A 23,409-nucleotide genomic window follows, 5' to 3' on the forward strand; every position below is an offset into this window, starting at 1 on the left:
TCTTCCTCGCTATCACAGCCTTTCTTGTCTCTCTCTCTGTTTTATTGGTACAACTATGGTCAGTTCTCCTCTGAACTTTCCTCGCATGTTCTTCCTAAGCTCCAATATTCTGTTCTACAGACGACATGCCCTCCTGAAGAGCAGGGAAATCTCGCAAAGCACTTTATCGCAAACATGGGAAAAGGATGAAAAAGAAAGTAGAGGGTAGATAGGTAAGTGGAGGCACATTCAAAAAGGGAGGTTTTGAGCAGGTTTTGAAAGCACAGAGGGAAGTGGCATGATGGAGATAACTGGGTAGAGTTTCAGAGGGCAGGAGGGTAGTAGCTGAATGAATGACTGCAAGTGCTGAATGCAGCAAGCGAGGGGAAGCTGGCCCCATACCGTCAGATAACGGCAAGGGCCCAGACCTGAAACATGAAGCTGTCTCTTTTCTCTTTGCAGATACTGTGAGCCCTGTCAGCCACCAGCATGAGCCCAAAACCTGCGTCTTGATGAAAAATAGCCCTGAACAACAGTCTGCAAATGAACCTGAAACCTGGTGGGTGTCACTTCATTCCTGAGTCTCCCGACGTGCTGTGGGTGACTTGGGACATTCAGGCGTGTCGCAGCCACATTGCATTTTTGAAAATTATATATATTTCATTGGTATCGTCCCATTACTCTATACTCTCATACACTTATTTTCCTTTAACTTTCCACTATAGGTTAGAGTGTACATGGGCTGTGAAGGGAGATTAAATGGGTGGGTAGAATCCATGATAGGCTAAAGTGCGTGTGGAAGTAGATTAAATGTGTGGGTGGAGTCCATGAGAGGGTAGAGTGTACAAGGACTGTGGCAGGAGTGAGATCACAGGATGCCTTTTTTTTTTGTTCTCTCCTTTTTTTGAGAATTTTGTCTCTTTTTGCCCAGTTCCCAGAAAACGCAATGGGTGAAGCAAGGAGAAAATCGGAAGCCCTATGTGTTGGCACAGCCTGGTAAATGTGTGTAGTGTAAAATGTCCTGTGTGATGGTAAAATCAGATAACTCATACGGTACAATAAGTACAGATTCATCAGACTACAGCCAGCAGTGGCTGGTTGATTGTAAGTTAATCACATTGTAATTAGCTACAGTTCAGGACTTCAGCCCTCTGCAGGGGAACTGTGCTCTCTCCACTTGTGCTTATGAAATTTCATCTCTTAGCAACTCAACTCACCTCTCCATTCACACCTCTCCATTCACACCTCTCCATTCACACCTCTCCATTCACACCTCTCCATTCACACTTCACCATTCACACCTCTCCATTCACACGCCTCCATTCACACTTCACCATTCACACTCCTCCATTCACACTCCTCCATTCACACCTCTCCATTCACACTTCACCATTCACACTCCTCCATTCACACCTCTCCATTCACACCTCTCCATTCACACCTCTCCATTCACACTCCTCCATTCACACCTCTCCATTCACACCTCTCCATTCACACTTCACCATTCACACCTCTCCATTCACACCTCTCCATTCACACTTCACCATTCACACCTCTCCATTCACACTCCTCCATTCACACTCCTCCATTCACACCTCTCCATTCACACTTCACCATTCACACCTCTCCATTCACACCTCACCATTCACACTCCTCCATTCACACCTCTCCATTCACACTTCACCATTCACACCTCTCCATTCACACCTCACCATTCACACTCCTCCATTCACACTCCTCCATTCACACCTCTCCATTCACACCTCTCCATTCACACTCCTCCATTCACACTCCTCCATTCACACTTCTCCATTCACACTTCACCATTCACACTCCTCCATTCACACCTCTCCATTCACACTCCTCCATTCACACCTCACCATTCACACTTCACCATTCACACCTCTCCATTCACACTTCACCATTCACACCTCTCCATTCACACTCCTCCATTCACACTCCTCCATTCACACCTCTCCATTCACACTTCACCATTCACACCTCTCCATTCACACTCCTCCATTCACACTCCTCCATTCACACCTCTCCATTCACACTTCACCATTCACACCTCTCCATTCACACCTCTCCATTCACACTCCTCCATTCACACTCCTCCATTCACACTTCTCCATTCACACTCCTCCATTCACACCTCTCCATTCACACTTCTCCATTCACACTCCTCCATTCACACTTCTCCATTCACACTTCTCCATTCACACCTCTCCATTCACACTCCTCCATTCACACTCCTCCATTCACACCTCCCCATTCACACTTCTCCATTCACACTCCTCCATTCACACCTCTCCATTCACACCTCTCCATTCACACTCCTCCATTCACACCTCTCCATTCACACCTCTCCATTCACACCTCTCCATTTACACTCCTCCATTCACACCTCCCCATTCACACTTCTCCATTCACACCTCTCCATTCACACCTCTCCATTCACACTCCTCCATTCACACTCCTCCATTCACACCTCCCCATTCACACTTCTCCATTTACACTCCTCCATTCACACTCCTCCATTCACACTCCTCCATTCACACTCCTCCATTCACACTCCTCCATTCACACCTCTCCATTCACACTCCTCCATTCACACCTCCCCATTCACACTTCTCCATTCACACCTCTCCATTCACACTCCTCCATTCACACCTCTCCATTCACACTTCTCCATTCACACTCCTCCATTCACACTTCTCCATTCACACTTCTCCATTCACACCTCTCCATTCACACTCCTCCATTCACACTCCTCCATTCACACCTCCCCATTCACACTTCTCCATTCACACCTCTCCATTCACACTCCTCCATTCACACTCCTCCATTCACACCTCCCCATTCACACTTCTCCATTCACACCTCTCCATTCACACTCCTCCATTCACACTCCTCCATTCACACTTCTCCATTCACACTCCTCCATTCACACCTCTCCATTCACACCTCTCCATTCACACCTCTCCATTCACACCTCCCCATTCACACTTCTCCATTCACAATCCTCCATTCACACCTCTCCATTCACACTCCTCCATTCACACCTCTCCATTCACACCTCTCCATTCACACCTCTCCATTCACACCTCCCCATTCACACTTCTCCATTCACACCTCTCCATTCACACTCCTCCATTCACACTCCTCCATTCACACTTCTCCATTCACACTCCTCCATTCACACCTCTCCATTCACACTCCTCCATTCACACCTCTCCATTCACACTCCTCCATTCACACCTCTCCATTCACACTCCTCCATTCACACCTCTCCATTCACACTCCTCCATTCACACCTCTCCATTCACACCTCTCCATTCACACTCCTCCATTCACACTCCTCCATTCACACTCCTCCATTCACACTCCTCCATTCACACTCCTCCATTCACACTCCTCCATTCACACCTCTCCATTCACACTCCTCCATTCACACTCCTCCATTCACACTCCTCCATTCACACCTCTCCATTCACACTCCTCCATTCACACTCCTCCATTCACACTCCTCCATTCACACTCCTCCATTCACACCTCTCCATTCACACCTCTCCATTCACACCTCTCCATTCACACTCCTCCATTCACACCTCTCCATTCACACCTCTCCATTCACACCTCTCCATTCACACTCCTCCATTCACACCTCTCCATTCACACTCCTCCATTCACACTCCTCCATTCACACCTCTCCATTCACACCTCTCCATTCACACTCCTCCATTCACACTTCACCATTCACACCTCTCCATTCACACCTCTCCATTCACACTCCTCCATTCACACTCCTCCATTCACACTTCTCCATTCACACTCCTCCATTCACACCTCTCCATTCACACTTCTCCATTCACACTCCTCCATTCACACTCCTCCATTCACACCTCTCCATTCACACTCCTCCATTCACACTCCTCCATTCACACCTCTCCATTCACACTCCTCCATTCACACCTCTCCATTCACACCTCTCCATTCACACTCCTCCATTCACACTCCTCCATTCACACTCCTCCATTCACACCTCTCCATTCACACTCCTCCATTCACACCTCTCCATTCACACCTCTCCATTCACACCTCTCCATTCACACTCCTCCATTCACACCTCTCCATTCACACCTCTCCATTCACACTCCTCGATTCACACCTCTCCATTCACACCTCACCATTCACACTCCTCCATTCACACCTCTCCATTCACACCTCTCCATTCACACTCCTCCATTCACACCTCTCCATTCACACTCCTCCATTCACACTCCTCCATTCACACTCCTCCATTCACACCTCTCCATTCACACTCCTCCATTCACACCTCTCCATTCACACTCCTCCATTCACACCTCTCCATTCACACTCCTCCATTCACACCTCACCATTCACACCTCTCCATTCACACTCCTCCATTCACACCTCTCCATTCACACCTCACCATTCACACCTCACCATTCACACTCCTCCATTCACACTCCTCCATTTACACTCCTCCATTTACACTCCTCCATTCACACTCCTCCATTCACACCTCTCCATTCACACCTCACCATTCACACTCCTCCATTTACACTCCTCCATTTACACTCCTCCATTCACACCTCTCCATTCACACTCCTCCATTCACACTTCTCCATTCACACTCCTCCATTCACACTCCTCCATTCACACTCCTCCATTCACACCTCTCCATTCACACTCCTCCATTTACACTCCTCCATTCACACTCCTCCATTCACACTCCTCCATTCACACTCCTCCATTCACTCTCCTCCATTCACACTCCTCCATTTACACTCCTCCATTTACACTCCTCCATTCACACCTCTCCATTCACACCTCACCATTCACACCTCACCATTCACACTCCTCCATTCACACTCCTCCATTCACACTCCTCCATTCACACCTCTCCATTCACACTCCTCCATTCACACTCCTCCATTCACACTCCTCCATTCACGCTTCTCCATTCACACCTCTCCATTCACACTTCACCATTCACACTCCTCCATTCACACCTCTCCATTCACACCTCTCCATTCACACTCCTCCATTTACACTCCTCCATTCACACTCCTCCATTCACACCTCTCCATTCACACCTCTCCATTCACACCTCTCCATTCACACTCCTCCATTCACACTCCTCCATTCACACCTCTCCATTCACACCTCTCCATTCACACCTCTCCATTCACACTCCTCCATTCACACCTCTCCATTCACACCTCACCATTCACACTCCTCCATTCACACCTCTCCATTCACACTCCTCCATTTACACCTCACCATTCACACTCCTCCATTCACACCTTACCATTCACACCTCTCCATTCACACCTCACCATTCACACTCCTCCATTCACACCTCTCCATTCACACCTCTCCATTCACACTCCTCCATTCACACCTTACCATTCACACCTCTCCATTCACACCTCTCCATTCACACCTCTCCATTCACACCTCTCCATTCACACCTCTCCATTCACACTCCTCCATTCACACCTTACCATTCACACCTCTCCATTCACACCTCTCCATTCACACCTCTCCATTCACACCTCTCCATTCACACCTCACCATTCACACTCCTCCATTCACACCTCTCCATTCACACCTCACCATTCACACTCCTCCATTCACACCTTACCATTCACACCTCTCCATTCACACCTCTCCATTCACACTCCTCCATTCACACCTCTCCATTCACACTCCTCCATTCACACCTCTCCATTCACACCTCTCCATTCACACCTCTCCATTCACACCTCTCCATTCACACTCTTCCATTCACACTCCTCCATTCACACCTCTCCATTCACACCTCTCCATTCACACCTCACCATTCACACCTCTCCATTCACACCTCTCCATTCACACTCCTCCATTCACACTCCTCCATTCACACCTCTCCATTCACACTCCTCCATTCACACCTCTCCATTCACACCTCTCCATTCACACTCCTCCATTCACACTCCTCCATTCACACCTCTCCATTCACACCTCACCATTCACACTCCTCCATTCACACCTCTCCATTCACACCTCACCATTCACACTCCTCCATTCACACCTCTCCATTCACACCTCACCATTCACACTCCTCCATTCACACCTCTCCATTCACACCTCTCCATTCACACCTCTCCATTCACACTCCTCCATTCACACTCCTCCATTCACACCTCTCCATTCACACCTCTCCATTCACACCTCTCCATTCACACTCCTCCATTCACACTCCTCCATTCACACTCCTCCATTCACACCTCTCCATTCACGCTCCTCCATTCACACCTCTCCATTCACACCTCTCCATTCACACTCCTCCATTCACACTCCTCCATTCACACCTCACCATTCACACCTCACCATTCACACTCCTCCATTCACACCTCTCCATTCACACCTCTCCATTCACACTTCTCCATTCACACTCCTCCATTTACACTCCTCCATTCACACTCCTCCACTCACACCTCTCCATTCACACTTCTCCATTCACACTCCTCCATTCACACTCCTCCATTCACACCTCATCATTCACACCTCTCCATTCACACCTCTCCATTCACACTCCTCCATTCACACTCCTCCATTCACACTCCTCCATTCACACTCCTCCATTCACACTCCTCCATTCACACCTCTCCATTCACACTCCTCCATTCACACCTCATCATTCACACTCCTCCATTCACACCTCTCCATTCACACCTCTCCATTCACACTACTCCATTCACACTCCTCCATTCACACTCCTCCATTCACACCTCTCCATTCACACTCCTCCATTCACACATCTCCATTCACACCTCTCCATTCACACTCCTCCATTCACACCTCACCATTCACACCTCACCATTCACACTCCTCCATTCACACCTCTCCATTCACACCTCACCATTCACACTCCTCCATTCACACTCCTCCATTCACACCTCTCCATTCACACTCCTCCATTCACACCTCACCATTCACACCTCTCCATTCACACTCCTCCATTCACACTCCTCCATTCACACCTCTCCATTCACACTCCTCCATTCACACTCCTCCATTCACACCTCTCCATTCACACCTCACCATTCACACTCCTCCATTCACACCTCTCCATTCACACCTCTCCATTCACACCTCACCATTCACACCTCTCCATTCACACTCCTCCATTCACACCTCTCCATTCACACCTCACCATTCACACTCCTCCATTCACACCTCTCCATTCACACCTCTCCATTCACACCTCTCCATTCACACCTCACCATTCACACTCCTCCATTCACACCTCTCCATTCACACTCCTCCATTCACACCTCTCCATTCACACCTCACCATTCACACTCCTCCATTCACACCTCTCCATTCACACCTCACCATTCACACCTCACCATTCACACTCCTCCATTTACACTCCTCCATTCACACCTCTCCATTCACACTCCTCCATTTACACTCCTCCATTCACACTCCTCCATTCACACCTCTCCATTCACACCTCTCCATTCACACCTCTCCATTCACACTCCTCCATTCACACTCCTCCATTCACACTACTCCATTCACACTCCTCCATTCACACCTCTCCATTCACACCTCTCCATTCACACTCCTCCATTCACACTCCTCCATTCACACTCCTCCATTCACACTACTCCATTCACACTCCTCCATTCACACCTCTCCATTCACACCTCTCCATTCACACCTCTCCATTCACACTCCTCCATTCACACTCCTCCATTTACACTCCTCCATTCACACTTCTCCATTCACACTCCTCCATTCACACTCCTCCATTCACACTCCTCCATTCACACTTCTCCATTCACACTCCTCCATTCACACTCCTCCATTCACACTCCTCCATTCACACTCCTCCATTCACACTCCTCCATTCACCCCTCTCCATTCACACCTCTCCATTCACACCTCTCCATTTACACTCCTCCATTCACACCTCTCCATTCACACCTCTCCATTCACACCTCTCCATTCACACTCCTCCACTCACACCTCTCCATTCACACCTCACCATTCACACCTCACCATTCACACCTCTCCATTCACACCTCTCCATTCACACCTCACCATTCACACCTCACCATTCACACCTCTCCATTCACACTCCTCCATTCACACCTCTCCATTCACACCTCTCCATTCACACCTCACCATTCACACCTCACCATTCACACCTCACCATTCACACCTCTCCATTTACACTCCTCCATTCACACCTCTCCATTCACACCTCTCCATTTACACTCCTCCATTCACACCTCTCCATTCACACTCCTCCACTCACACCTCTCCATTCACACCTCACCATTCACACCTCACCATTCACACCTCTCCATTCACACCTCTCCATTCACACTCCTCCATTCACACCTCTCCATTCACACCTCTCCATTCACACTCCTCCATTCACACTCCTCCATTCACACTCCTCCATTCACACCTCTCCATTCACACTCCTCCATTCACACTCCTCGATTTACACTTCTCCATTTACACTCCTCCATTTACACTTCTCCATTTACACTCCTCCATTCACACTCCTCCATTCACACCTCACCATTCACACTCCTCCATTCACACCTCTCCATTCACACCTCTCCATTCACACTCCTCCATTCACACTCCTCCATTCACACTCCTCCACTCACACCTCTCCATTCACACCTCTCCATTCACACTCCTCCATTCACACCTCTCCATTCACACTCCTCCATTCACACTCCTCCATTCACACCTCACCATTCACACTCCTCCATTCACACTCCTCCATTTACACTCCTCCATTCACACTCCTCCATTCACACCTCTCCATTCACACTCCTCCATTCACACCTCTCCATTCACACCTCTCCATTCACACTCCTCGATTCACACCTCACCATTCACACCTCACCATTCACACTCCTCCATTCACACCTCACCATTCACACCTCACCATTCACACCTCTCCATTCACACTCCTCCATTCACACCTCTCCATTCACACTCCTCCATTCACACCTCTCCATTCACACTCCTCCATTCACACTCCTCCATTCACACCTCTCCATTCACACCTCACCATTCACACCTCTCCATTCACACTCCTCCATTCACACTCCTCCATTCACACCTCACCATTCACACTCCTCCATTCACACTCCTCCATTCACACCTCTCCATTCACACTCCTCCATTCACACCTCTCCATTCACACCTCTCCATTCACACCTCTCCATTCACACTCCTCCATTCACACTCCTCCATTCACACTCCTCCATTCACACCTCTCCATTCACACCTCTCCATTCACACCTCACCATTCACACTCCTCCATTCACACCTCTCCATTCACACCTCTCCATTCACACTCCTCCATTCACACTCCTCCATTCACACTCCTCCATTCACACCTCTCCATTCACACCTCTCCATTCACGCTCCTCCATTCACACTCCTCCATTCACACCTCTCCATTCACACTCCTCCATTCACACTCCTCCATTCACACCTCTCCATTCACACCTCTCCATTCACACTCCTCCATTTACACTCCTCCATTCACACTCCTCCATTCACACTCCTCCATTCACACTCCTCCATTCACACTACTCCATTCACACTCCTCCATTCACACCTCTCCATTCACACTCCTCCATTCACACTCCTCCATTCACACCTCTCCATTCACACCTCACCATTCACACTCCTCCATTCACACTCCTCCATTCACACTCCTCCATTCACACCTCTCCATTCACACCTCACCATTCACACTCCTCCATTCACACTCCTCCATTCACACCTCTCCATTCACACTCCTCCATTCACACCTCTCCATTCACACTCCTCCATTCACACCTCTCCATTCACACCTCTCCATTCACACTCCTCCATTCACACCTCTCCATTCACACCTCACCATTCACACTCCTCCATTCACACTCCTCCATTCACACCTCTCCATTCACACTCCTCCATTCACACTCCTCCATTCACACTCCTCCATTCACACTCCTCCATTCACACTCCTCCATTCACACCTCTCTATTCACACTCCTCCATTCACACTCCTCCATTCACACTCCTCCATTCACACTCCTCCATTCACACTCCTCCATTCACACTCCTCCATTCACACTCCTCCATTCACACGTCTCCATTCACACCTCTCCATTTACACTCCTCCATTCACACCTCTCCATTCACACTCCTCCATTCACACTCCTCCATTCACACCTCTCCATTCACACTCCTCCATTCACACCTCTCCATTCACACTCCTCCATTCACACTCCTCCATTCACACCTCTCCATTCACACCTCTCCATTTACACTCCTCCATTCACACCTCTCCATTCACACCTCTCCATTCACACTCCTCCATTTACACTCCTCCATTCACACCTCTCCATTCACACCTCTCCATTCACACTCCTCCATTCACACCTCTCCATTCACACCTCACCATTCACACCTCACCATTCACACCTCTCCATTCACACCTCTCCATTCACACCTCTCCATTTACACTCCTCCATTCACACCTCTCCATTCACACTCCTCCACTCACACTCCTCCATTCACACCTCTCCATTCACACCTCTCCATTCACACTCCTCCATTCACACTCCTCCATTCACACTCCTCCATTCACACCTCTCCATTCACACCTCTCCATTCACACTCCTCCATTCACACCTCTCCATTCACACCTCTCCATTTACACTCCTCCATTCACACCTCTCCATTCACACTCCTCCACTCACACCTCTCCATTCACACCTCACCATTCACACCTCACCATTCACACCTCTCCATTCACACTCCTCCATTCACACCTCTCCATTCACACCTCTCCATTCACACCTCACCATTCACACCTCTCCATTTACACTCCTCCATTCACACCTCTCCATTCACACCTCTCCATTCACACTCCTCCATTCACACTCCTCCATTCACACTCCTCCATTCACACTCCTCCATTTACACTCCTCCATTCACATATCACACTCCCCATCACACCCCCATCACACTCCCCCATCACACTCCCCATCACACTCCCCATCACACCCCCCATCACACTCCCCATCACCCCCCCATCACACTCCCCATCACACTCCCCATCACACTCCCCATCACACTCCCCATCACACTCCCCATCACACTCCCCATCACACTCCCCATCACACCCCCCATCACACTCCCCATCACACTCCCCATCACACTCCCCATCACACTCCCCATCACACTCCCCATCACACTCCCCATCACACTCCTCCATCACACTTCTCCATTCACACCTCTCCATTCACACTCCTCCATTCACACTCCTCCATTCACACCTCTCCATTCACACCTCTCCATTCACACTCCTCCATTCACACTGCTCCATTCACAATCCTCCATTCACACTCCTCCATTCACACTCCTCCATTCACGCTTCTCCATTCACACCTCTCCATTCACACTCCTCCATTCACGCTTCTCCATTCACACCTCTCCATTCACACTCCTCCATTCACACTCCTCCATTCACACTTCTCCATTCACACCTCTCCATTCACACTCCTCCATTCACACTCCTCCATTCACACCTCTCCATTCACACCTCTCCATTCACACCTCTCCATTCACACTCCTCCATTCACACTTCTCCATTCACACTCCTCCATTCACACTCCTCATTCACACCTCTCCATTCACTCCTCCATTCACACTCCTCCATTCACACCTCTCCATTCACACCCCTCCATTCACACCCCTCCATTCACACCTCTCCATTCACACCTCTCCATTCACACTCCTCCATTCACACTCCTCCATTCACACTCCTCCATTCACACTCCTCCATTCACACTCCTCCATTCACACTCCTCCATTCACACTCCTCCATTCACACTCCTCCATTCACACTCCTCCATTTCACACTCCTCCATTCACACCTCTCCATTCACACTCCTCCATTCACACTCCTCCATTCACACTCCTCCATTCACACTCCTCCATTCACACCCATTCACTTCTCCATTCACACTCCTCCATTCACACTCCTCGATTTACACTTCTCCATTTACACTCCTCCATTCACACTTCTCCATTCACACTCCTCCATTCACACTCCTCCATTCACACTCCTCCATTCACACTTCTCCATTTACACTCCTCCTCCATTCACACTGCTCCATTCACACTGCTCCATTCACACTCCTCCATTCACACTTCTCCATTCACACCTCACCATTCACACCTCTCCATTCACACTCCTCCATTCACACCTCACCATTCACACCTCTCCATTCACACTCCTCCATTCACACTCCTCCATTTACACTCCTCCATTTACACTCCTCCATTCACACTCCTCCATTCAGACCTCTCCATTCACAACTCACCATTCACACCGCTCCATTCACACTCCTCCATTCACACTCCTCCATTCACACTTCTCCATTCACACCTCACCATTCACACTCCTCCATTCACACTCCTCCATTCACACTCCTCCATTCACACTCCTCCATTCACACTTCTCCATTCACAACTCACCATTCACACCGCTCCATTCACACTCCTCCATTCACACTCCTCCATTCACACCTCTCCATTCACACTCCTCCATTCACACCTCTCCATTCACACCTCTCCATTCACACTCCTCCATTCACACCTCTCCATTCACACTCCTCCATTCACACTCCTCCATTCACACCTCTCCATTCACACCTCACCTTTCACACTACTCCATTTACACTCCTCCATTCACACCTCTCCATTCACACTCCTCCATTTACACTCCTCCATTCACACCTCTCCATTCACACCTCTCCATTCACACCTCTCCATTCACACTCCTCCATTCACACTCCTCCATTCACACTCCTCCATTCACACTCCTCCATTCACACTTCTCCATTCACACTCCTCCATTCACACTCCTCGATTTACACTTCTCCATTTACACTCCTCCATTCACACTTCTCCATTCACACTCCTCCATTCACACTCCTCCATTCACACTCCTCCATTTACACTTCTCCATTTACACTCCTCCATTCACACCTCTCCATTCACACTGCTCCATTCACACTCCTCCATTCACACTCCTCCATTCACACTTCTCCATTCACACCTCACCATTCACACCTCTCCATTCACACTCCTCCATTCACACCTCACCATTCACACCTCTCCATTCACACTCCTCCATTCACACTCCTCCATTTACACTCCTCCATTTACACTCCTCCATTCACACTCCTCCATTCAGACCTCTCCATTCACAACTCACCATTCACACCGCTCCATTCACACTCCTCCATTCACACTCCTCCATTCACACTTCTCCATTCACACCTCACCATTCACACTCCTCCATTCACACTCCTCCATTCACACTCCTCCATTCACACTCCTCCATTCACACTTCTCCATTCACAACTCACCATTCACACCGCTCCATTCACACTCCTCCATTCACACTCCTCCATTCACACCTCTCTATTCACACTCCTCCATTCACACCTCTCCATTCACACCTCTCCATTCACACTCCTCCATTCACACCTCTCCATTCACACTCCTCCATTCACACTCCTCCATTCACACCTCTCCATTCACACCTCACCTTTCACACTACTCCATTTACACTCCTCCATTCACACCTCTCCATTCACACCTCACCATTCACACCTCTCCATTCACACTCTCCATTTACACTCCTCCATTCACACTCCTCCATTTACACTCCTCCATTCACACCTCTCCATTCACACCTCTCCATTCACACCTCTCCATTCACACTCCTCCATTTACACTCCTCCATTCACACTACTCCATTCACACTCCTCCATTCACACCTCTCCATTCACACCTCACCATTCACACCTCTCCATTCACACCTCTCCATTTGCACTCCTCCATTCACACCTCTCCATTCACACTCCTCCATTCACACTCCTCCATTCACACTCCTCCATTCACACTCCTCCATTCACACCTCTCCATTCACACCTCTCCATTTACACTCCTCCATTCACACCTCTCCATTCACACTCCTCCATTCACACTCCTCCATTCACACTCCTCCATTCACACCTCTCCATTTACACTCCTCCATTCACACCTCTCCATTCACACTCCTCCATTCACACTCCTCCATTCACACTCCTCCATTCACACCTCTCCATTTACACTCCTCCATTCACACCTCACCATTCACACCTCACCATTCACACCTCTGCATTCACACCTCTCCATTCACACTCCTCCATTCACACTCCTCCATTCACACTTCTCCATTTAAACTCCTCCATTCACACCTCACCATTCACACTCCTCCATTCACACTCCTCCATTCACACTCCTCCATTCACACCTCTCCATTCACACCGCTCCATTCACACTCCTCCATTCACACTCCTCCACTCACACTCCGCCATTCACACTCCTCCATTCACACTCCTCCATTCACACTCCTCCATTCACACTCCTCCATTTACACTCCTCCATTCACACTCCTCCATTCACACCTCTCCATTCACACCTCTCCATTCACACCTCTCCATTCACACTCCTCCATTCACACTCCTCGATTACACTTCTCCATTTACACTCCTTCATTCACACCTCTCCATTCACACTCCTCCATTCACACTCCTCCATTTACACTCCTCCATTCACACTCCTCCGTTCACACTCCTCCATTTACACTTCTCCATTTACACTCCTCCATTCACACCTCTCCATTCACACTCCTCCATTCACACTCCTCCATTCACACTGCTCCATTCACACTCCTCCATTCACACTCCTCCATTCACACCTCTCCATTCACACTCCTCCATTCACACCTCTCCATTCACACCTCTCCATTCACACTCCTCCATTCACACCTCCATTCACACCTCTCCATTCACACTCCTCCATTCACACTCCTCCATTCACACTTCTCCATTCACACCTCTCCATTCACACTCCTCCATTCACACTTCTCCATTCACACCTCTCCATTCACACTCCTCCATTCACACTCCTCCATTCACACCTCTCCATTCACACCTCTCCATTCACACTCCTCCATTCACACTCCTCCATTCACACTCCTCCATTTACACTTCTCCATTTACACTCCTCCATTCACACCTCTCCATTCACACTGCTCCATTCACACTCCTCCATTCACACTCCTCCATTCACACTCCTCCATTCACACCTCACCATTCACACCTCTCCATTCACACTCCTCCATTCACACCTCACCATTCACACTCCTCCATTTACACTCCTCCATTCACACTCCTCCATTCACACCTCACCATTCACACTCCTCCATTTACACTCCTCCATTCACACTCCTCCATTCACACCTCTCCATTCACACTGCTCCATTCACACTCCTCCATTCACACCTCTCCATTCACACTTCTCCATTCACACCTCTCCATTCACACTCCTCCATTCACACCTCCCATTCACACTCCTCCATTCACACTCCTCCATTCACACTCCTCCATTCACACCTCACCATTCACACCTCTCCATTCACACTCCTCCATTCACACCTCACCATTCACACTCCTCCATTCACACTCCTCCATTTACACTCCTCCATTCACACTCCTCCATTCACACCTCTCCATTCACACTGCTCCATTCACACTCCTCCATTCACACCTCTCCATTCACACTTCTCCATTCACACCTCTCCATTCACACTCCTCCATTCACACCTCCCATTCACACTCCTCCATTCACACTCCTCCATTCACACTCCTCCATTCACACTTCTCCATTCACACCTGTCCATTCACACTCTTCCTTTCACACTTCTCCATTCACACTCCTCCATTTACACTCCTCCATTCACACTCCTCCATTCACACCTCTCCATTCACACCTCACCATTCACACCGCTCCATTCACACTCCTCCATTCACACTTCTCCATTCACACCTCACCATTCACACCTCTCCATTCACACTCCTCCATTCACACTCCTCCATTCACACTCCTCCATTCACACTTCTCTATTCACACCTCTCCATTCACACTCCTCCATTCACACTTCTCCATTCACACTCCTCCATTTACACTCCTCCATTCACACTCCTCCATTCACACTCCTCCATTCACACCTCACCATTCACACCTCACCATTCACACTCCTCCATTCACACTTCTCCATTCACACCTCTCCATTCACACTCCTCCATTCACACTTCTCCATTCACACCTTACCATTCACACCGCTCCATTCACACTCCTCCATTTACACTCCTCCATTCACACTCCTCCATTCACACTCCTCCATTCACACCTCACCATTCACACCTCTCCATTCACACTCCTCCATTTACACTCCTCCATTCACACTCCTCCATTCACACTCCTCCATTCACACTCCTCCATTCACACTCCTCCATTTACACTCCTCCATTTACACTCCTCCATTCACACCTCTCCATTCACACTCCTCCATTCACACCTCTCCATTCACACCTCTCCATTCACACTCCTCCATTCACACTCCTCCATTCACACACCTCCATTCACACCTCTCCATTCACACCTCTCCATTCACACCCCTCCATTCACACCCCTCCATTCACACTCCTCCATTCACACTCCTCCATTCACACTCCTCCATTCACACCTCACCATTCACACTCCTCCATTTACACTCCTCCATCACACTCCTCCATTCACACCCCTCCATTCACACCCCTCCATTCACACTCCTCCATCACACTCCTCCATTTACACTCCTCCATTCACACCTCTCCATTCACACTCCTCCATTCACACTCCTCCATTCACACTCCTCCATTTCCACTCCTCCATTCACACTCCTCCATTCACACCTCTCCATTCACACCTCTCCATTCACACCTCTCCATTCACACCTCTCCATTCACACTCCTCCATTCACACCTCTCCATTCACACCTCTCCATTGACACTCCTCCATTCACACCTCTCCATTCACACTCCTCCACTCACACCTCTCCATTCACACTCCTCCATTCACACCTCTCCATTCACACCTCTCCATTCACACCTCTCCATTCACACTCCTCCATTCACACTCCTCCATTCACACTCCTCCATTCACACCTCTCCATTTACACTCCTCCATTCACACCTCACCATTCACACCTCACCATTCACACCTCTGCATTCACACCTCTCCATTCACACTCCTCCATTCACACTCCTCCATTCACACTTCTCCATTTAAACTCCTCCATTCACACCTCTCCATTCACACCTCTCCATTCACACTCCTCCATTCACACTCCTCCATTCACACCTCTCCATTCACACCGCTCCATTCACACTCCTCCATTCACACTCCTCCACTCACACTCCTCCATTCACACTCCTCCATTCACACTCCTCCATTCACACTCCTCCATTCACACTCCTCCATTCACACTCCTCCATTCACACTCCTCCATTTACACTCCTCCATTCACACTCCTCCATTCACACCTCTCCATTCACACCTCTCCATTCACACCTCTCCATTCACACTCCTCCATTCACACTCCTCGATTTACACTTCTCCATTTACACTCCTCCATTCACACCTCTCCATTCACACTCCTCCATTCACACTCCTCCATTTACACTCCTCCATTCACACTCCTCCGTTCACACTCCTCCATTTACACTTCTCCATTTACACTCCTCCATTCACACCTCTCCATTCACACTCCTCCATTCACACTGCTCCATTCACACTCCTCCATTCACACTCCTCCATTCACACCTCTCCATTCACACTCCTCCATTCACACCTCTCCATTCACACCTCTCCATTCACACTCCTCCAATCACACTCCTCCATTCACACCTCTCCATTCACACTCCTCCATTCACACTCCTCCATTCACACTTCTCCATTCACACCTCTCCATTCACACTCCTCCATTCACACTTCTCCATTCACACCTCTCCATTCACACTCCTCCATTCACACTCCTCCATTCACACCTCTCCATTCACACCTCTCCATTCACACTCCTCCATTCACACTCCTCCATTCACACTCCTCCATTCACACTCCTCCATTTACACTTCTCCATTTACACTCCTCCATTCACACCTCTCCATTCACACTGCTCCATTCACACTCCTCCATTCACACTCCTCCATTCACACTCCTCCATTCACACCTCACCATTCACACCTCTCCATTCACACTCCTCCATTCACACCTCACCATTCACACTCCTCCATTTACACTCCTCCATTCACACTCCTCCATTCACAACTCACCATTTACACTCCTCCATTCACACCTCTCCATTCACACTTCTCCATTCACACCTCTCCATTCACACTCCTCCATTCACACCTCCCATTCACACTCCTCCATTCACACTCCTCCATTCACACTTCTCCATTCACACCTGTCCATTCACACTCTTCCTTTCACACTTCTCCATTCACACTCCTCCATTTACACTCCTCCATTCACACTCCTCCATTCACACCTCTCCATTCACACCTCACCATTCACACCGCTCCATTCACACTCCTCCATTCACACTTCTCCATTCACACCTCACCATTCACACCTCTCCATTCACACTCCTCCATTCACACTCCTCCATTCACACTTCTCCATTCACACCTCTCCATTCACACTCCTCCATTCACACTTCTCCATTCACACTCCTCCATTTACACTCCTCCATTCACACTCCTCCATTCACACCTCTCCATTCACACCTCACCATTCACACCTCACCATTCACACTCCTCCATTCACACTTCTCCATTCACACCTTACCATTCACACCGCTCCATTCACACTCCTCCATTTACACTCCTCCATTCACACTCCTCCATTCACACTCCTCCATTCACACCTCACCATTCACACCTCTCCATTCACACTCCTCCATTTACACTCCTCCATTCACACTCCTCCATTCACACTCCTCCATTCACACTCCTCCATTCACACTCCTCCATTTACACTCCTCCATTTACACTCCTCCATTCACACCTCTCCATTCACACTCCTCCATTCACACTCCTCCATTTACACTCCTCCATTTACACTCCTCCATTCACACCTCTCCATTCACACTCCTCCATTCACACCTCTCCATTCACACCTCTCCATTCACACTCCTCCATTCACACTCCTCCATTCACACACCTCCATTCACACCTCTCCATTCACACCTCTCCATTCACACCCCTCCATTCACACCCCTCCATTCACACTCCTCCATTCACACTCCTCCATTCACACTCCTCCATTCACACCTCACCATTCACACTCCTCCATTTACACTCCTCCATTCACACTCCTCCATTCACACTCCTCCATTCACACCTCTCCATTCACACCTCTCCATTCACACCTCTCCATTCACACCTCTCCATTCACACCTCTCCATTCACACTCCTCCATTCACACCTCTCCATTCACACCTCTCCATTTACACTCCTCCATTCACACCTCTCCATTCACACTCCTCCATTCACACCTCTCCATTCACACTCCTCCATTCACACCTCTCCATTCACACCTCTCCATTCACACCTCTCCATTCACACTCCTCCATTCACACTCCTCCATTCACACCTCTCCATTCACACCTCTCCATTCACACCTCTCCATTCACACCTCTCCATTTACACTCCTCCATTCACACTCCTCCATTCACACTCCTCCATTCACACTCCTCCATTCACACTCCTCCATTCACACTCCTCCATTTACACTCCTCCATTCACACTCCTCCATTCACACTCCTCCATTCACACTCCTCCATTACACTCCTCCATTCACACTCCTCCATTTACACTCCTCCATTCACACTCCTCCATTCACACCTCACCATTCACACCTCTCCATTCACACTCCTCCATTCACACTCCTCCATTACACTCCTCCATTCACACTCCTCCATTCACACCTCTCCATTCACACCTCTCCATTCACACTCCTCCATTCACACTTCTCCATTCACACTCCTCCATTTACACTCCTCCATTCACACCTCACCATTCACACTCCTCCATTCACACCTCTCCATTCACACCTCACCATTCACACCTCTCCATTCACACTCCTCCATTCACACTCCTCCATTCACACTTCTCCATTCACACTCCTCCATTTACACTCCTCCATTCACACCTCTCCATTCACACCTCTCCATTCACATTCCTCCATTCACACTCCTCCATTTACACTCCTCCATTCACACCTCTCCATTCACACTCCTCCATTCACACTTCTCCATTCACACTCCTCCATTTACACTCCTCCATTCACACCTCTCCATTCACACCTCACCATTCACACTCCTCCATTCACACCTCTCCATTCACACCTCACCATTCACACCTCTCCATTCACACTCCTCCATTCACACTCCTCCATTCACACTTCTCCATTCACACTCCTCCATTTACACTCCTCCATTCACACCTCTCCATTCACACTCCTCCATTCACACTCCTCCATTTACACTCCTCCATTCACACCTCTCCATTCACACTCCTCCATTCACACTCCTCCATTCACACCTCTGCATTCACACTTCTCCATTCACACTCCTCCATTCACACTCCTCCATTCACACTCCTCCATTCACACTCCTCCATTCACACTCCTCCATTCACACTCCTCCATTCACACCTCTCCATTCACACTCCTCCATTCACACTCCTCCATTTACACTGCTCCATTTACACTCCTCCATTCACACTCCTCCATTCACACCTCACCATTCACACTCCTCCATTTACACTCCTCCATTCACACTCCTCCATTTACACTCCTCCATTCACACCTCTCCATTCACACTCCTCCATTCACACCTCTCCATTCACACTCCTCCATTCACACTCCTCCATTTACACTCCTCCATTTACACTCCTCTATTCACACTCCTCCATTCACACCTCTCCATTCACACCTCTCCATTCACACCTCTCCATTCACACTCCTCCATTCACACTCCTCCATTCACACTCCTCCCCCACACCTACCCCCCCACCCAACCCCCACCACCCAACCCACCCACTCCCAACCCACACACACCAACCCCCCACACCCTACCCACCACCCGATCCCCTCTCCCCTATCCCCCACCTCCCAACCCCATCCTCCAACCCCCACCCCACCCACCACACCCCACACCCAACCCTACCACACCCAACCCCCACCACCCAACCCCCACACCCATACACCCCACCACCCAACCCCCCACCAACACCCACCACCCTACCCCACCACCCCACCCTCCACCCTATCCCCACCCCCAACCCCCTCACCTACCCAGCCAAACCCCTCCACCCAACCCCCTCCCACTACCACCCACCACACCTCATACCTCCACCCTCCACCCATCACCCACCTCCCAACACCAACTCCCTTCCCCACCTCCCTACCACACCACCATCCCCTCCTCCCAACACCCCCTCCCTCCACCTCCCATCACACCCCCTACACCCTCCTCATTCACCCACACCTCCATTCCCCACCTCCATCCATTCCCCACCCCTCCCTTCACCCCCTCACACTTCTCATCACACTCCTCCATTCACACTCCTCCATTACCACTCCTCCATTCACCACTCCTCCATTCACACCTCACCATTCACACTCCTCCATTCACACTCGCTCCATTCACACTCTCTCCATTCACACTCTCCATTACACTCTCCATTCACACCTCCCATTCACACTCCTCCATTCACTCATCATTCACACTTCCTCCATTCACACTCCTCCATTCACACCTCACCATTCACACCTCTCCATTCACACCTGTCCATTCACACTCTTCCTTTCACACTTCTCCATTCACACTCCTCCATTTACACTCCTCCATTCACACTCCTCCATTCACACTCCTCCATTCACACTCCTCCATTCACACCTCACCATTCACACTCCTCCATTTACACTCCTCCATTTACACTCCTCCATTCACACCTCTCCATTCACACTCCTCCATTCACACCTCTCCATTCACACCTCTCCATTCACACTCCTCCATTCACACTCCTCCATTCACACTCCTCCATTCACACACCTCCATTCACACCTCTCCATTCACACCTCTCCATTCACACCCCTCCATTCACACCCCTCCATTCACACTCCTCCATTCACACTCCTCCATTCACACTCCTCCATTCACACCTCACCATTCACACTCCTCCATTTACACTCCTCCATTCACACTCCTCCATTTACACTCCTCCATTCACACCTCTCCATTCACACTCCTCCATTCACACCTCTCCATTCACACCTCTCCATTCACACTCCTCCATTCACACTCCTCCATTCACACTCCTCCATTTACACTCCTCCATTCACACTCCTCCATTCACACCTCTCCATTCACACCTCTCCATTCACACCTCTCCATTCACACTCCTCCATTCACACTCCTCCATTCACACCTCACCATTCACACCTCTCCATTCACACTCCTCCATTTGCACTTCTCCATTCACACTCCTCCATTCACACTCCTCCACTCACACCTCACCATTCACACCTCCCCATTCACACCTCTCCATTCACACCTCTCCATTCACACCTCTCCATTCACACTCCTCCATTTACACTTCTCCATTCACACTCCTCCATTCACACTCCTCCACTCACACCTCACCATTCACACCTCCCCATTCACACCTCTCCATTCACACCTCTCCATTCACACCCCTCCATTCACACCCCTCCATTCACACTCCTCCATTCACACTCCTCCATTCACACCTCACCATTCACACTCCTCCATTTGCACTCCTCCATTCACACTCCTCCATTTACACTCCTCCATTCACACCTCTCCATTCACACTCCTCCATTCACACCTCTCCATTCACACCTCTCCATTCACACTCCTCCATTCACACTCCTCCATTCACACTCCTCCATTCACACTCCTCCATTCACACCTCTCCATTCACACCTCTCCATTCACACCTCTCCATTCACACCTCTCCATTCACACTCCTCCATTCACACTCCTCCATTTACACTTCTCCATTCACACTCCTCCATTCACACTCCTCCATTCACACCTCCCCATTCACACCTCTCCATTCACACCTCTCCATTCACACTCCTCCATTCACACTCCTCCATTCACACTCCTCCATTCACACTCCTCCATTCACACCTCTCCATTCACACCTCTCCATTCACACCTCTCCATTCACACCTCTCCATTCACACTCCTCCATTCACACTCCTCCATTCACACCTCTCCATTCACACCTCTCCATTCACACCTCTCCATTTACACTCCTCCATTCACACCTCTCCATTCACACTCCTCCATTCACACTCCTCCATTCACACCTCTCCATTCACACCTCTCCATTTACACTCCTCCAT

At 49.4% G+C, this 23,409-nt stretch overlaps 1 protein-coding gene across 4 annotated transcripts in view; it reads left to right on the forward strand.

Moving 5' to 3' along the window:
* The window catches only part of LOC137341424 (protein HEATR9-like), a 143,147-nt gene that overhangs the window by 39,335 nt on the left and 80,403 nt on the right, over positions 1-23,409 (forward strand). For all 4 annotated transcript variants that reach the window (XM_068004536.1, XM_068004539.1, XM_068004538.1 and 1 more), the window contains exon 2: positions 442-538. The gene's annotated coding sequence lies outside the window, so the exon portion shown is untranslated. The remainder of the gene's footprint in view (positions 1-441; positions 539-23,409) is intronic.

This window comes from Heptranchias perlo, chromosome 23, assembly GCF_035084215.1.
Source record: "Heptranchias perlo isolate sHepPer1 chromosome 23, sHepPer1.hap1, whole genome shotgun sequence".
In the NCBI taxonomy this organism is placed as follows: Eukaryota; Metazoa; Chordata; class Chondrichthyes; order Hexanchiformes; family Hexanchidae; genus Heptranchias; species Heptranchias perlo.